Source organism: Pan paniscus, chromosome 5 (assembly GCF_029289425.2).
Source record: "Pan paniscus chromosome 5, NHGRI_mPanPan1-v2.0_pri, whole genome shotgun sequence".
NCBI classification, from domain to species: Eukaryota; Metazoa; Chordata; class Mammalia; order Primates; family Hominidae; genus Pan; species Pan paniscus.
Window position 1 is genome coordinate 69,091,113 of NC_073254.2, and position 18,989 is coordinate 69,110,101.

At 36.2% G+C, this 18,989-nt stretch overlaps 1 pseudogene; it reads left to right on the plus strand.

Moving 5' to 3' along the window:
• Positions 1 to 313: 313 nt before the first annotated feature.
• On the plus strand, positions 314 to 2,388 carry LOC100972339 (small ribosomal subunit protein uS2-like; annotated as a pseudogene).
• The last annotated feature ends 16,601 nt before the right edge of the window (positions 2,389 to 18,989 follow it).

The window sequence follows — 18,989 nt, forward strand, 5'->3', positions numbered from 1 at the left end:
CATGCTTTAATCATTGACAACCAATGAATTCTCCATAAAAGGCCCAAAGGATGGAGTTCCAGGAGCTTCTGGAGAGCTGAACACATTGAGCATGACAGGAAGGTGAAAAACTCTTTCACATGCCAGGAAGTTGGTGCACCCCAACTCTACAGGGACAGAAGCTGCTGCACTTAGAAATCCTCCCAGACCTCACCCCATGTGTCTCTTCATCTGGCTCTTTATTTGTATCTTGTAAAATATGCTTGATAGTAAGCCAGTAAATATGATTCCCTGAGTTCTGTGAGCTGCTCTAACAAATAAATCAATCTCAAAGATGGGATCGTGGGAGCGCCAACTTGAAGCCAATTGGTCAGAAGTTCCAAAGGCCTGGAATTGCGACTTCAGGGAAGGAGAGGATGATCTTATGGTGTTGAGTATTAACCTGTGGGATCTGACACTGTCTCTGGGTATATAGTATTGGTACTGAATAGGAGGACACCCAGCTGTTGTCCACTGCTTGTTGTATGGTTAAAAACCCCTCACTTTTGGTCAGAGAAGTCTTATTCTGCGTTGATTATTATTGTGGTGGTGTGAGAGCAGAAGAAAAACCCATTTAAGAGAGCACTTCCCAAAGCACTGTGTATACAGTAAACTGTGGTCCAATGGGAAAATACAAATTAATATAGCCAATAACAGTGTACGAGAAGCTCTTTCTCCCAAAACTCTTGCCAACACAGTACATAGCCAAAAATCATCTTTTTATTTATAGAAGTATGACATATTTTGTTTTAATTCATATTTCAATAATTTTGAGTGAAATTGGACAACTTTATACACCTTTAAAATATCTTTCTGTTATGAACTGCCTGCTCTTCACCTTTGCTGGATCGATGTATTTTACGTATTAATTTATAAGAGCTCTTTAAAAAATAAGGACATTAATATATTTAATATGTCTGACAAATATTTTAGCCATTTTTTCTCTTCTCATTTGACATTATTATTGTCATGTAGTTATTTTATGTTTTATGGAGTCAAGCTTTCTTTATGACATCAAGCTTTCAACTATCACTTAGAAACAATTTCTCTTATTTTGTTTTTACAAAATATGTTCTACATTTCTGTCTAGTACTTTTATTGTTCCCCTTTTTAAACTTATATTATTGACAATATCAAGGATTGCCAAAGATTTTTAAAAACTGGTCTGCTCATATATTTCTGGTGGATTTATAAAATGGTACATCAACTTAGTAACACAGTCTGACGGTGCCTTATAAAGGGAAACACATACTTTCTAAGTGATCTAAAATTCCACTCCTGGTCATTTACCCAAGATAAATGAAAGCCTATGTTCACAAAAAGACTTATGCATGGATGTTCATAGCAGTTTTACTCATAATAGCCAAATCCTGGAAACAACCCAAATATCTATCAACTAGAGAATGGGCTTTTTTGTGCTACCCAGAGAGGGGTCCATATGGCGATATTCTAGATTCCTGTTGTAACTTAAAGGGAAACTTTTACAGTGTACAGAGCCCTTGATGTCCTGCAAATGGAGGAGGAGGATGTCTTTAAGTTCCTTGCAGCAGGAACCCACTTAGGTGGCACCAACCTTGACTTCCAAATGAAACAGTACATTTATAAAAAGAAATGTGATGGCGTCTATATCATAAATCTGAAGAGGACCTGGGAGAAGCTTCTGTTGGCAGCTTGTGCCATTGTTGCCATTGAAAACCCTGCTGATGTCCACATCATATCCTCCGGGAATACTGGCCAGAGGGCCATGCTGAAGTTTGCTGCTGCTACTGGAGCCACTCCAATTGCTGGCCGCTTCACTCCTGGAATCTTCACTAACCAGATCCAGGCAACCTTCCAGGAGCCACAGCATCTTTTCTTTACTGATTCCAGGACTGACCACTGCCTCTCACAGAGACATCTTATGTTAACTTACATACCATTGCTCCATGTAATACAGATTCTCCGCTGTGCTATGTGGACATTGCCATCCCATGCAAGAAGGGAGCTCACTCAGTGGGTTTGATGTGGTGGATGCTGGCCCGGGAACTTCTGCACATGTGTGGCACCATTTCCTGTGAACACCTGTGGGAGGGGATGCCTGATCTCTTCTTCTACAGAGATCCTGAAGAGACTGAAAAAGAAGAGCAGGCTGCTGCTGAAAAGGCTCTGACCAAGGAGGAATTTCAGGGTGAATGGACTTCTCCATCTCCTGAGTTCACCGCTACTCAGCCTGAAGTTGCAGACTGGTATGAAGGCACGCAGGTGCCCTCTGTGCCTATTCAGCAGTTTCCTTCTGAAGCCTGGAGTGCTTAGCCTGCCACAGAAGACTGATGTGTGGCTCCCACCGCTCAGGCCACTGAATAGGTAGGAGCAACCACTGAATGGTCTTAAGCTGTACTTGCACCGGCTCTTAAGCAATATGGAAATAAACATTAATTTTTTTAAAAAAGAGAGAGAATGGATATGCAAACTGTGATACATTCACACAATGGAATTACTCAGCAGTATAAAGGAACAAAACACTGTTACATGCAAGAACATGGGTGAATCTCAAAAACATGAGAGAAAAAAAGACACAAAGGAGTACCTCCTGTATAGTCCCACTTATATGAAATTCTGGGATGGGTAAAAACTAATATAAAGTGGTAAAAATCTGACTTCTGTTGACACCCAAGATAAAGGAAGCTCTCTACAGCCTTTCTCTCTCACCAATGGTCACCAAAAACTCTAGAGAGGATATAGAAAACAGCTACTTAAAGACTGAAGTAAGCCCAATGGGAAGGGAGTAAAATCTTGAAAACCAACTGGTATCATGGGGAATTTCCTGAATTCTTGTTTCCTCTTTTATCTTCTGGCTATGATGTGAGGGCACGTGGGGTCCTAGAACTGTGCAGCCAGCATACAGAGTAAAAATGGGAATAAATACCTCGCATCAAGCAAAAATAAACAGCATGGCAGACATCTAAATATAAAGTACAGTTAGCCCTTGAATAATACTGGTTTGAACTGTGCTGGTCCACTAATATGTGGATATTTTTTAATAAATACATTGAAATTTGTTTTCAAGATTTGCAATAATTTGAGATAACTCACAGACAAACCATGTAGCCCAGAAACATAAAAAAAAAGTGGTGTAAAAGTTAGGTATGTTATCAATGCGTAAAATATATGTAGGTACTAGCCTATTTTATTTACGATAAAATATACACAACTCCATGATAAAAAGTTAAAATGTATCAAAATTTACACAAACACAGACCATACATGGCACTATTTGCTGCTGAGAGAAATGTAAACATAAAAATGCAGTATTCAATTATAACTGGATAAAATTACAGCATATACCATACTACTGTAATAATTTTATAGCTACCTCCTATTGCTATGGCAGTGAGCTCTAGTGTTGTGAGTTTCCACTTAAAACGCTGTGTGATGCTAGTCATCTCCACATGAGCAGTTTGTCTCTCCAATAAATTGTGTATCACACTAAAAAGTAATCTCTTGTGGTTCTTGTGTATTTTTCATGTTTACTGCAATACTGTAAACCTTGAATAACACCATGAGACCTATACAGAGTGTCACTAGTGATGCTAAAAGTGCTCCCAAGAAGCAGAGGAAAAGTTGTAATATTACAAGAAAAAGCTGAATTGCTTGATATGTACCACAGATTGAGGTCAACAGCTGCAGTTGTCCACCATTTCAAGGTAAGTGAATCCAGTGTAAAAACAATTGTTTAAAAATTTTTAATTTTAAAAAAAGGAAGTTTGTGAAACCATCCCTGCAGCTACGCCAGCAGGTATGAAAACATAGCACTTTTTGTGAAATACATTTTATCTCGTATTGAAAATATAGCTTTTATGTGGGTGCAGGATTGTTGTAAGGCATACCTATAAACTCTAATATGATTTGAGAGAAAGTAAAGTCATTATATGACCACTTAAAGCAAAAGGAAGGTGAAGGATCTAAAGCTGTAGAATTGAATGCCAGTGAAGGGTGGTTTGATAATTTTAGAAAGAGGTTTGGCTTTTAAAATGTCAAAATAAAAGGAGAAGAAGCTACTAATAACCAAGAGGCTCCCTGGAAACCAGGGAGTTTCCAGATGCCATTAAGAAAATCATTGAGGAGAAAGGATATCTGCCTGAGCAGGTTTTCAATGCAGATGAAAGATAATGCTCTATTCTATGGGGAAAAAATGCCACAAAGGACATTTATTAGTAAGGAAAAGGAGTGATCACCAGGACTTCAGGCAGGAAAGGACAGGCTAACTCCACTGTTTTGTGGAAATGTGTCAGGTTCATGATCACGATTGTCCTTATCTACAAAGCTGCTAACCCCCAAGCCTTGAAGGGAGAAAATAAACACTAGGCAACAGGAACACTTCTTCTGGATGGGATACATCGATGCTTTGTCCCTGAAGTCAGGAAGTGCCTTGCTAGTAGGTGACTGCCTTTTAAGTTCTTATTTGGCAAAAATACCAATAAATTGATAATGAACAACGCCCCCAGACACCCAGAGTGTCATGAGTTCAACAGCAAAGACATCAACTGTTCTGCTTGTCCCCAAACACAACGTTATCTAATTCAGCCTCTAGATCAGGAGGTCATAAGGACCTTTAAGGCTCATTACACACAGTATTTTATGGAAATGATTGTCAATGCTATGGAACAGAATCCTGACAGAATATCATAAAAATTGTGAAGAACTACACCAGTCAAGATGCCATCATCTTTATGGAAAAAGCTGTAAAAGCCCATTAAGCCCAAAACAATAAATTCCTCCTGGAGAAAACTGTATCCAGATGTTGTACATTACTTAACAGGACACACAACAGAGCCAATCAAAGAAATCATGTAAGAGAGTGTGGATGTGGGAAAAATGATGGTGGGGGGAGAGGTGACAAAGGGTTGTCATATATGAATCTTGGAGCTAATAGATAACCATACCAGAGGAATTAACAGAAGATGATTTGGTGAAGATGAGCACTTCAGAACCAGTGCCAGAGGATGAGGAAGAAGACATAGAAGAAGCAGTGCCAGAAAACAAATTGATATCAGATAATCTGGAAGATGGGTTTGAATTACTCAGCACTGCTTTTTATTTCTTATATGATATTGAATACTGCATAATATTTTTAGAGAAATTTTGAAAAAGCAAAAAAGTCCATTAGAAATTATAGTGTAGTTCCATAAAATTATACTGAGTATGCCTGCCTCTCTTGCCTCCCCTTCTTCTACTTCCCCCAGTTCTTTGGCCTCTGCCACCCGTGATACAGCAAGACCAACTCCTCCTCTTCCTTATCCTCCTCCTCAACCTCCTCCTCAACCTACTCAACATGAAGATGTTGAGGACAAAGACCTTTATGATGATCCACTTCTACTTAATGAATAGTATATTTTCTCTTTCTTATGATATTCTTAATGGCATTATCTTTTCTCTAGCTCACTTTATTATAAGAATACAAAATATATAATATAGCATACAAAATATGTGCTAATCAACTGTTTATGTTATCATTAAGGCTTCTGGTCAACCGAAGGCTATTGACAGTTAAGGTTTGGGGAAATCAAATGTTATACACAGATTTTTGATGTATGGGGGTCAGTGTCCATAAACCCTACATTGTTCAACTATACAAGTTTTAAAAATACATCTCAAGATATAATCTTTATGACCTTGGGCAAGAGAAAAATTTGAGCTCTAATGAGCAAACTCATTCAAAATCAATGCAATGATTCATAAATAAAATGAATAAATTGGACTTCATCACAATTAAAAAACTCTGCTCTTTGAAGAGTTTTAAGAACTTTTAAAATACATTAATTTTTAAGCCACATTGGAAGAAAATATTTCTGAATTAAGTAGCTAGTTAAGGACATGTGTTGAGAATATGTAAGTGACTCCCAAAATTAATAATAAGAAAACTTAAAACCCAATTGAAAACTGGGAACAGTTTGAGCAGACATTTTACCAAAGAAAATGCATGAATGGCTAATAAGCACATGAAAAGGAGTTTAACAGCATTTGTCATTAAGGAAATGCAGCTCAAAAACACAATGAGATATCACTACATACCTCTTTCAATGGAAATAAAAACATCAAACAATACCAAATTCTAGTGATGATGCACAGCTACTGGTGCTCTCATACATTGCTGGTGGGAATGCAAGATACTACAGTCGCTTTTGAAAACAGTTTTACAGTCTTAAAAATTAAATACATCCTTACTATATGACTCAACAATCCTACTCCCAGATATTGGTCCAAGAGCAAAAAAAAAAAAAAAAAAAATTCACACCAGGAAAACTATATGTAAATATTTATAGTAGCTTTGTAGCATAATCGTAACAAACTTCAAACAGCCCAAAGGTTCTTCTGCTGCCAGATTGATAAACAGATGATGGTACATTCATTCATACAATAGAATACTATTCAGCCACACAAAAGAATACATTATTTATAACTCACAACAGGAATGAATCTCAAGTACATTACTTTCAATCAAAGAGTCTGGACTCATAAGGTTACATACTGTGTGATTCTATCTACATCACTTTCTGCAACAGCCAAAACTATAGCAATAAAGAAGAGATCACTGGTTATCAGGAGTTAGCAATGGGGAAAGTGGCTACAAAGGGCAACCTGAAGGAATTGGTAGGATAATAAGATTTGTTATTGTGATGTTGGGTGAATATGGGCTTACATGACTCCGCATTAATCAAAGCTCATTGAACAATACACTACAAAGTAATTATTTTGGTATAGATTAATAAGCTAGTTATCCAAGTTAATTTCTTCCCCTATGACTACCAAATCTCAACAAGAACAAATGGTCTGGGCATGGTGGCTCATGCCTGTAATCCCAAGACTTTGAAAGGCGGAGACAGGTGGATCACTTGAGATCAGGAGTTCGAGACTAGCCTGGCCAACAAGGCGAAAGCCTGTTCCTACTAAAAGTACAAAAAAAGCCAGGCATGGTGGCACACTCCTGTAATCCCAGCTACTTGGGAGGCTGAAGCAGGAGAATCAATTGAGCCCAGGAGGCAGAGGTTGAAGTGAGCTGAGATCGTGCAACTGCCCTCCAGTCTGGGCAACACAGTGAGACCCTGTCTCAAAAAAAAATCATAAATGAAATAATTATATGTAAATTCTTCAAACGTAAATTTAGAAAAAAAGTTAATTATTTTACATACTGTGTACTACAGCTTTAAGCAATGCTTGTATTTCTTTTTAATGAGATGAGGTCTCACTCTGCCACCTAGGCTGATAACAGCTCACTATAACCTCGAACTCTGGGGATCAAGCAATCCTCCCCCCCTTGCCTCCCAAAGTTCTGGGATTACAAGTGTGAGCCACTGTGTCCACGTATAGAATGCATTTTTTACTTATATATGTCTTTTTATGTTTTCGATTTTGGAATAAAATGTTTTTCAAACGTCTCATTGACTGAGCTAAGGGATGCTCAGATAGCTGGTAGAACATTTCTGGATTTCTGGGGTGTGTCTGTGAGGGTGTTTCTGGAAGAGCCTAGCATTTGAATCAGTAGACTGTCAAAAAGATCACTCTCACTTTACTGGCATCATTCAATCTCTTGAGGTTCCAAATAGAACGAAAAGGAGTAGGAAGGGCAAATTTGCTCTACTTTTTTGAGCTGGGAGATTCATCTTCTCCTACCCTTTGATATTGGAGCTCCTTATTCTCAGGCCTTCGGACTCCAGTAGTGCATCCCTCCCACTCTTGTTCTCAGACCTTCTCCCTTGGACCTAGAGTTAAACCAATAGGATATGAATCTATTTATAACACACACACACACACACACACACACACACATAACCTGAATTATGTGTGTATATATATATTTTCTATTGGTTCAATTTCTCTGGATAACCCTAATTAATATAAATTAGTCTCAGGGCTCAAAGAAAGTAAATCATTATGAAATAGAGAAATGAATAGTAAGATGTAAAATTGTACGTATGTGTATGAATCACATATATTATTTAAAAGTTCTTGTTAACTTTATAGATTGGTGTATTAAGAGCAGGGGGAATAGTCACTGAAGAACATAAGATCGATATAGCTTGTATATTTCTCTCCACCCAAATCTCATGTTGAATTCTAATCCCATTGTTGAAGGTGGGGCCTAGTGGGAAATGATTGAATTATGAGGGTGGATCTCTCATGAATGGGTTAGCACCATCTCCTTTGTGCTCTTCTCATGATAGTGAGTGAATTCTTGTGAGATCTGGTAATTTAAAAGTGTACAGTGCGCCCCCTTTGCTCCCACTCTGCCTTGTGAGACACCTGTGCTCCCTTCGCTTTCTACCATGACTGGAAGCTTCCTCAGGCCTCCGCAGAAGCAGATGCCATTATGCTTCCTGTACAGCCTGCAAAACCATGAGCCAATTAAACCTCTTTTCTTATAAATTACCTAGTCTCGGGTATTTCTTTACAGCAATGCAAGAACAGCCTAATACATATACTGTGTTTTAGAATATATATTATGTATATAAATATGTACCATTTACTTCTTGGGCAATACTTCTTGACATTAAGAAAGTATCTTGGTTATGAATCAGAAGGGCCTGATATGACATGAGGAAGACTGACAATAAAGTCTACCTTGAGAACAGGGCATTACCATTTCTTAGATGTTCAGGGCTATCCAAAGCAAAATAGTAGGATAATTTCTATGTTTTGTGTAGTCCTTGGCATATTACTACATTGTAGAAATATGAAAATGTTTTGTAGTAATCTAGTTTATCTATCCCAAGTGGATTATTTTAAATTTCTCTGTTTATAAAAGGATCGTAAACTGACTTTATTTGCAAACATTTGTGGAAAAATAAAGCCAGATCTTCTCTTGTGTTGGAGAAAACTCCTGATTGTCATTGAAAAGGTGACCCTACTTAATACACAGTGTTCCGTTCAGCTCAAACAGGCTCTCAGAAAGGTAACTTTGGGTCAGGAATTTAAAAAAATGTCACATCATTATATTAGTGCTCTTCTTTTTAGAAGAACTTACTGGCATGTCTTCTCATTGTTTGCTGTGGGTGAGGTTTAATATTTAGAATTTCAAGATATAACTATGCCATATCATATATATATATATATATACATATATATATATAGCATCATACACTTTATATATACACACATATATATATAGCATCATACACTTTACAAAATATAAAGATTAGTTTTTCAACACCCAAATCCCATGTAAAATACATACTGCACTGAACACTCAAGGAATTAATTGTTGGGTAATTAAATTCTCAGTTCCTTTATTTTCCATCCAGAACTCTTTCTCCCCATTTAGTTTGCAATTTCTAATATATTATGAACTAGGAAATTAGAAAGCAAAGCTTAATAAAAGTTTTGATAAAATAAGAATAGATAGTCTCTGAACGCTGATCTAAACGAACTATTCTATAAGTGAAACACACATGTATTTAAGACATGTATTATCTGTGCAGAGGAATTTCAGCACTATTTTCAGATTCCCTGGATAGGTTCTTTGTGGTTTTACCCTGCTAGAGGACAAACACAATTTGTGCTTGTATATTTGATTGTAACTATTGTTTAGCATTTTCTTGCCCTTAAAGTCATTTTTTCCAGCACATAAAAAAATTAATTTTGTGGTAATAGCTATACTTCATTTTGTACCTGATTCTATACTGTTCAGCTATAATTTAAGGGGTGACTACTATGCCTAATCCTATTCTAACACTCACAATAATTCTGCAAAATAAAAATATTTTCCTCTCTTAATACATAAGAAAACTGAAGTTAAAATTATTGAGTAATTTTTCAAACAGGATACAACTAGGAAGTGGCATTGTTGAGATTCATACCCTCTGTCCAATCCAAAATTCACAGATTTCTTAGCATTTAGCCCCGTGCTGTCTGACTGTTTCTTCTGTATTTGGAGAGAATGCTGTAGTCTTTAATCAGCCTCCTTTTTGTCAGTGTCTACTAACTAAGCAACATTTCTAGGGAAATCTTTAGAGAGCCTATTCTCATTTTCCCTTCAAAGGAGAAAGAAGGGAGGATAGAACATCCCCAGTGCTGGCCAAGGTTGCAGTCTGCATTCTGTGCTACCAGATCTGGAGTTGCACATTCTTGCTGAGACAACCTAGGAAGCTCAGAATAAGAGGGACAGACAAGTTGGTTGGATCACAAGGTTCAAATACCACTGATGCAAAGTACTATTACTAGATTAGGCAACATAAACCATGAATCTAGTGGGTAGCTCAGGATCAAGAAAATGAAACCAATAAAGAGATTAGGTGAGGGCAGATACGGTCAACACTGAGTAGGAGTGGGATTCGGGGTATTATTAGTGCAATCACAGGCATTTGCAACTGGCAGTAAGATCCTAGAGGGAAGAGATTATGTCTCATTTTTCCATAGACTCCTCAGCACCCAAGAGAGTGTCTTTTTTGTTAATTGCTGTATTTAAGGGTAATCATGGAATTGGACTGGACTGCAAACATGCAGCAAAGGTCCACTCGTCTTAAAATAGATAAGAACTAGAATTCCTGTGCAGGGGTGGAGTGGGATGAGAACACACGGCTAAGACATTTCCTTCCATTTTTAGGCTGTCACCCTCGGAAAACCTGGCAAGGACTCTGTCACAGTGACACTCACAGTAACTTACATATCAACTCTTGGTAGCCCTGATCAGACATTTTAAATCCTCCCCATTTCGTCATAGCTAGTTTCTCAATGAATATTGATTTTTTTTGTTTGCTTTTGTTTAGTTTTGCTTGTTCTTGATGGACAAATACAGTAATTAGATGTCTAGAGGCTCTGCAAAGGTTTGCCTGTGCATGCAGTAGAAAGAACAAGTGGAGAGCTTTTTTCTCACTGCAGTGCTGGTGCCTTTGGCTATCATTTTTATTTCTGTTAAGACTATCATAATTCTTTTTTATTTTCTCATCTTAGCCCTGGACTCTCAGGCCTTTTATGATATATGTAATTCAATGGGATAGTATGAAACAAATGCATCTGCATGAAGTCACTCAGCTTTGGTTCTAGTATTCTATTCTACCTGGAGTAATTTGCTGAAGTGTAGAATTATTAACAAATTTGTGAGAGCTAACAAATATGATTCCCCAGATTCAGAGTCAAACACTTCTTCACCGTAAACCAATTCTTCACGTAGGTCCTGGGCCAGTGTACTTTTGCAAGATGTTCAAGGTATAAGATGTCATTTTTGACAGCACATGTTGATAGTTAGCAATGGTCAAAAATAATTGTCTCCCTCAAAGCACAACTATTGTAATGTACATGCACCTTTTTCTGTCAACTATAAATTTGAAAACAAAATTACACTGCTTTGCAAGTGTTGAAGCTCTTTACGTTGCACTTTAAATAAATGATATTTTATGAGGAGAAACTGGATGTTTTCTTATTGTACTGAATGAGTTACCAGGGTGTTCCCTTGTCACTTATTATATCCCCTATACAGTGATGATATGAATCATCATCATTATAATTTTATTTTAGTTTTTATAGGTTTTAAAATTAATTTCCCTTAATTTGTATCTTTTTCTTTTAAAAATATAATTAGTTTTCTACATGAATTTGTTCATATCTTAAAATGCTAAGAATGCCTATAAATAAAGCAAAGTAAACTTTCTCTAGTCTGCCATACTAACCTGAAGACTTGATCTAAATTTACAAAGAAGAATGCTGTTTCCTTCCAAAATCAATCCCATCATTAGGGTGAAGAAAGAAAACCTGGAAAGGTTTTTCTACAATTGTATCATTAGTACCACGTGGAACTAAAATAGTTGTGAGAAAGCTGCTTCTCTCTGCTAGAGGAGGAAACAGATGTGAGATTTAAGAGGACAAAGGAAAAAGAGGTAGGTGCTCTGTGCATTAGGTGTGATTGCTTCTGTATTAGATCTCTAACGCTTCATAACAAATTACTACAAACTCAGTGGCTTATAAAAATACTCATATATTATCTCATTGTTTCCCTGAGTCAAGAGTTTGGTGTTTTAGCTAGGTCCTCTGTTCAGTGTCTCTCAAGACAAAGTAAAGATGATGGCTGTCTTCATCTGCACTGGGAGACTTGACTAAGGAAAGATCCACTTCAAAGATTTCTCAAGTTGTTGGCAGAATTTGTTTCCTGTAGATGTGTGACTGAGGTCCTGTTATCTTGCTGACTTGCTGCCAGGGATTAGGATTACTCTCACCACCCACAGACCTCTACCAGGTCCTTGCCATGTGGCTCTCTAACATGGCAGATTGGCTCCTTTGAGGCAAGCAGGAGAGTTTCTCTCATCCTTTGAATCAGTTCTTTCAGCAATGCCCCTGCTCTCTTTTAAAGGATCACTTGATTAGATTAGGCCCACCTAGGATAATCTCCCTTTTAATGAACTCAAAGTTAACCGATTTAAGACCTTAATTATATCTAAAAAATCTCTTAGCCTTTGTCATAAAGTGTGACCTAATCGTGGGAATGAAATTCATTGTATTCAGAGTCCTGTCCTCACTCAGAGAGGGGATGATACAGAGAATGGACATCAGGGGGCAGGAATCATGGATGTCATCTCAGATTCAGCCCACCACAGCCTCTTTAATTTAATGCTTGTTCTAAAAAGAGCAGTATGCATTCTGCTGATTGCTATCCTTGAAGCACATAAGATTTTTTTTCCTAGAAATCAGGGCTGCTACTTCAAAGTTGAAGTAAATGTGTGAGATAAAGGACAAATGAGAAATAGCACTGTGGAAACAAATTATCATTTTACTTCCAGTTGTATGGTGACCCTGGCTAACCCTCTAACTCCCCCAAAAAATAATACCTAAAAATGCACAGCATTTAAAAATATCTCTAATGCATCAATGAGCTATCAATTTAATAAGAAATACTTAAAGGCTTAAAGCTAAATGAAAACACACTCCCATGATGGTAAGCTAGGCATTGACATTGGTGTTTATTTGCAGATTGTTGAACCCAGAGACTGAATGTACTTGAAAGCAAGGAGACAATGAATGCCCAGGAGCTTCAAAATGGAAAGTCAAATAGAAAACCCTTCACATAAAGCTAGAATCCCACCATGTAAGAAGCTATTTATTTTCTTTTGTTGGAATTCTTCAGAGAAACAGAACCAACAGGATAAGAGCAGAAAGAGAACTAGACAGGGGGAGAGTTGTCTTAAGGAATTGGCTCATGTGATTGTAGAAGTCTGACAAGTCCAAAATCTGCAGGGTAGACTGGAAGGCTGGAGACCCAGGTAAGAACAGCAATGTGAGTTCAAAGGCAGTCTACTGGCAGAATTTCTTCCTACTTAGAAGAGGTTAGTCTTCATTAACACCTTCTACAGCTGTGAGGCCCACCCACATTATGAAATGTAATTTGCTTTATTAAAACTTCATTGATTTAAATGCTAATTTCATCTAAAAATACCTTCCCAGAAAAATCTAGAATAATGTTTGACAAAATATCCAATTGCTGTGGCCTAGCCAAATTGACACGCAAAAAGTTAACCATCATGTCCCTTCAGGTTTGTGTGAACTAGAATTAAACATGCCAACTTAAGGGAGACAAAAAAAATTGTCTCAAATTCTGTCACAGAATAGAAAAAAGACAAAACATTTGAGTATAAGATAATTCATAGGCAGGTTTGTAGTCTGTATTAGTCCGTTCTCACATTGCAATAAATAACTATCTGAGACTGGGTCATTTATAAAGAAAAGAGGTTTAATTGGTTCCTGGTTCTGTAGGAGGTACAGGAAGCATGGCTGGGGAGGTCTCAGTAAACTTACATTTATGGCTGAAGGTGAAGAAAAAGAAGTCACATCTTACTTGGCCAGAGCAGCAGGAAGAGAGAATGAAGGAGAAGGTGCTACACACTTTTAAACAACCAGATCTCACGAGAACTCACTCACTGTGATGAGAACAGCAAAGGAGAAGTCTGCTGCCATGATCCAATCACCTCCCACCAGGCCCCTCCACTGCATTGGGGATCACAATTCGACATGAGATTTGGGTGTGGACACAAATCCAAAACATATCTTAGTCCAACCAAATTTACCCTAGCTTGGTGTACTGAAAATAACTCAAAAGTTTAAAGCAACCCCAGGTACCTGATAGAAATGAATACAAACCATCCCCCTACTCTTCAAAGTAAGAAGAGTACCTTCACATAGGCCTCAAAGTATATTACATAATATTCCCCAAAATATGAGTTCACCATCGCAAATCACACACACACATGCATGTACCAAGAAGGCATCATGAAGAAGAGTGAGCAGAAAAAAAACCCAAAGTAAAATAAGAGTTTCTGGCCATCACTGTAAGAGGAGTAACTGAAATAAAACAGGTACAGTTTGGAAAGAAGAATCACAGCTTTCATTATTTTGGGTTATATGATTGTCTATATAAAGTACCCCAAAGAGTCCACAGATAAATTTTCAGCACCCATAGAAGAATATAACAAGTTTGCTGGACACGTTATCACTGCAGAAAATTAATTGAATTCCAACTGAATTTCCTGTCAATAAAAAGGTAGAAAATATAATCATAAAAATGCGTTACTTACATTACCATAAAAATATACATATCTAGGAGTAAATCTAAAAAGATGTATAAGACCTTCATGAAAAAATATAATACTATAATAAAATATATTAAAGTCTAATAGCAAGATATAACAAGTTCATACATTCAAAAATTAATGCTGAAAGATTTCAATTCTTATCGATTCAATGAAATTACAGTAAAAATTCTAACATTCTTAGAGTTACTTTAATAAGATAGTAATTAAGACTGTGGAGTATATGTGCAGAGATTTAAGTTATAAATGAAAACAGACTGGAGAGTCACAAAACAGTGCCCCAAAATATACAGAAACTTGACTTATGATAGAACTATACTGTAGATCAGTGATGGAAATATTTATATGAAATTAAAAAATAAATTGATCTCTATCTACTTACCCCCAAACGAATTCATGAGTGATTAAAATCTAATGTAAAAGGTGAAACCATAAAACTTTCTCAGCAGGAATATAGGAAAATAATTTTGCTATAGGAGACATATCTTATAAAAGATATAAATATATAAACCATAAGGAATACTTAAGAATCTTCTGCTCTTCAAGACTCCAGAAAGAGAATGAGAAGTCTACCAACCTATGGGAAGAAGATGACTGCAATGCAAATAATTTACAGAGGACTATTATCCAGGATAAACAAAGAACTCACATAACTCTACAAGAAAAAGATAAGCAATAAAGGTGAGCAAAATATTTGGATTGACATTTAACAGAAGAAGCACCTGAGTGATCAATAAACATGTAAGATGATATTTAAAATCACTGGTAACCAGGGAACTACAAATTTAAAATGCACACCTCCAAGATTTATAAAAATTTAAAACCATCCAAGTGCTGGCAGGGATTTGGAACAAGTACATTTGAACTTTGCTGCTCAGAGTGGAGTGTAAATTGGAAAACAATTAGGCATTGTCATTTAAAGATTATGTTCATGTCGTTTAACCCAGAATTTCTATTTCTAAATACATACTGTAGCACAATGCTTCCCAGGTTTTCAAATTATGACACATGTAAACAATGAGAGTATGCAAATAATGTATACTGGTGTAAACTTTAGGGATTATGAGAGCACTCATAATGAGGCACAGATTTTAAAAGGCTATTAGGTTCTCTTTGGATTATACAATTAATATTTTTAAAGTAAATTTTTAAATATATGGAATTCAATATTAAATTTATCTGAAAGTTCTAAATATGATTTAAAATATTTGAGAATGTTCAACTTTTTCATGATTATAACTTTATCAGACTTTTACTTGAAATTGCCATATGCAATCTTTTATCATGACTCCTGCATAATGAACACTATACATACTCAAAAACCAGCATCAGCAATAATTCACTCAAATAGGTGGTAAAAAGTTTAAAATTAATTTCTCAAAATCAATAAACATGCACAACAGTTCTAACTATATTTAGAGTATAAAACAGATCTTCCTTTTCTTCCAAGGTAAAGTTGCAAATAATGCAAAAATGTGAACATATTTTGAATTCAATTGGTCTTTTTCATGTCAACAATTTCAAAATCATACAGAAGTATGAATATGTATAAAGCCAATTGTAGCAAGCCTTTTTCTTAATAGAAGTGCACATTTGTCATAATTAAATGGAATTATCTGTTATATTTGAAGGCAGGAATTCAGGAATAACATCTGGTGGCCCCAAAACCCAAGTCTTGACCAGTCTCACCTCTGCTTTTTTGGCTGTGTTTTTTAGGCTGTGCTTTTTGGCCATCTGGAACACAAGCTCTCAGCAGTTCCTAGGGCCCCTTATCCACCATGGGCAATGGTTCACTTTGAAGCCAACGTTTAAAATAGATGTCCATGTGACAAGCATTTTAGCATCTCAGGACACTTAGTGTGCTCACAACTGAAGGAGAACATGGAGTACCATATCTGACTCCATTTTGCTCTGGTAATCCTCTGAGAAGAGTGTAATGAAGCAGCCAGTGTTTGGAGCAACTTGTCCAGGGATTCTAGCTAACCCAGGCCTCAGTAGATAATCTCAGGATGGAGACCACTATTTTGTAGCACAATCTGTAACTTAACATGGCACAACTCTTGAAAAGCTCTATTATAGAAAAACTCTTTCACATGTCATCAAGCATGTGTACCAAAATGTTCATTGAAGTACTACTAGTAAAAGCAAAAATTATAGGAAACAAACCAAATGTCAAACAAGGTAAAAAATATGAGACAATGGAATAGTTTACTCCATTGAAAATGAACATATTCTAACCACATGCAATAGCATAAGCCAAGAGTATAATGCAGAGCAAAGAAGCAAGTTAAAAATATAGACAAATTAAGCAATATATTATAGACATTTACTTGGATTTTATAATACAATATACATAGTACATGTTATAAGTAAGAATAAATTTTAAAAGAAAAAAACACAAAAATTTATGATCATGACTCATTCGAGAATGGAATGGGAAAGAATCAGAAAGTGACACAAGAGGGACTTCAAAGTTAACCATAACGTTCTTCTGTCCCCACAAAATGGAGGGTGGCTACTCAAGTGATCATTGTGTTCTTTATGTCTTACTATTTATGTCTTTATGTCTTACTATGTCTATTGTGCTTTATCTTACTGTATTTTATGTTATTTTATTCATAATCTAATAAAAACAAACAATGATAAGACATATCCTGGATATTTTTAAATCTAAGTGGTCCCTAATATGAAAGCAATTATGTAAGTAAATGCAGCCATTACACTTAAAATCTCTACTATTTATTATAACTGGAATACAGAACTGTACAGAATGTTGTTTTGTTCTTCTCAAGAAGGTAATATCTCTAATTCTTATGAAGAAAATGCTATTTTTTAATTTTTGTATAAAAGTATATTCTCTATTATTGTATCCTAATGCTTGGATGTCCACACTCACATTGCTAATTAAGACTGGATCTGTCACACTGGAGTAAATGTACCCCCAAGATGTAAAAAAAATAAGCCAGGGAGCACTCAAATCCATAGGCCCAACATTTATCTATTTCTTCATTAACTTTATGATTGACTAATATTGGCTTATCATGAGGCCAAAAGAGGTGACCAAATCTAACAAGATCTCAGCCTTAGGAGAGCTCATATTCCAAAGAAGGGAGAAAGCATAAACAAACATTGTGCATAGGAGTGAGCTCCTATCTACACAGTAGACCCTGTAAAACAAAAAGGGCTTCACTCTTAAAATCTTGAAAGTCTACATAAGAGTTGTGTAGCCCCCAGATGAGGAATCAGATAGCTGGAAGGAAATTACAGACCACCAGGAACTCTTGGTGAAAAAAGTGTAGCTCAAAAGCAGTTGGACACTCAGGTTTGTACTGTATGTGGATATGAGATCCAATTTTATAATACTTACGAAATGTGGGAACCCTAAGACAAGAAATTCATATAGGAATATATGAAATCAATGAAGCTCTAGGAACTCTGCCATGCAGAGCTGAAAGGGAGATTGCCCTGTGGCTATGTTTCCTAGCACAGAGTGTGTGGGATTCTCATGAAAAGTATGATAAACTTACAAGGATTACAAAAGACTCAAGGAATAAAGCTTTATAAAGAGGAGCTGTAATATGGTAACAAACAGAATTTGAACACAAGGAAATAGAAAATGAGCTTAATAGGTAAGTTTAAAATGCTCAAAGAAATTTAAAACGAGGATTTTTAAAAAATAAAAAGGAAAAACGTAACAAAAAAGAAGCTAGATTTTTTAGAGTTGTATGACATGAGTTGATCAGAAAGACTTGTTTGAGGCATTGTTAAAAACTAAAAGAAAATGTTGATGGTAAAGTAAATAATCACATAATTTAACTTTCTTTATTATAAAGTTCCTTTGGAAAGAATTTTGCTAAAATGGTAAAGGAAATCCAGAGAATCTTCTAGGCTGCTGAGGAAATCAAATGATTCTACCTCACCACAAAGTAATGCATTTACTAACATTTTCACCAATATAACCTTAAAAAATTGCAACACATTTTTTCTTTTGGTATTTAGAGAATCCCTCTTCTGTGGGTCATAAGTTATAAAGCAACTAAGCTACCACTGGTACTTGCATGTTGGTCTGCGTGTGTGTTCATTTAATATTGTGACACCAATACAAATCTCCAGAATGCTAAATGTCAACTGCATTGTTACTCTTTTCAATTTATTATGCTTCTCTGAAGCTGTTATTAATTATTGCTACCATATTTTAGTATGGCTTGACTATCAGGAAATGAGATAAATACTTTACATTAATCACTTTATTTAAATCTCCTACAGTGCAAAACGCAAGCATGATTCTCATTTCACAGATGAGACAGACACTGAGAAGTTAGTAACTTCCCCAGACAGCTGGCAAGAGGTAGGGTCAGATTCAAACCTGTAAATTTTATGTCCTGCATCCTCACACTATAAAGCAAGAGGATCTCAATCTCT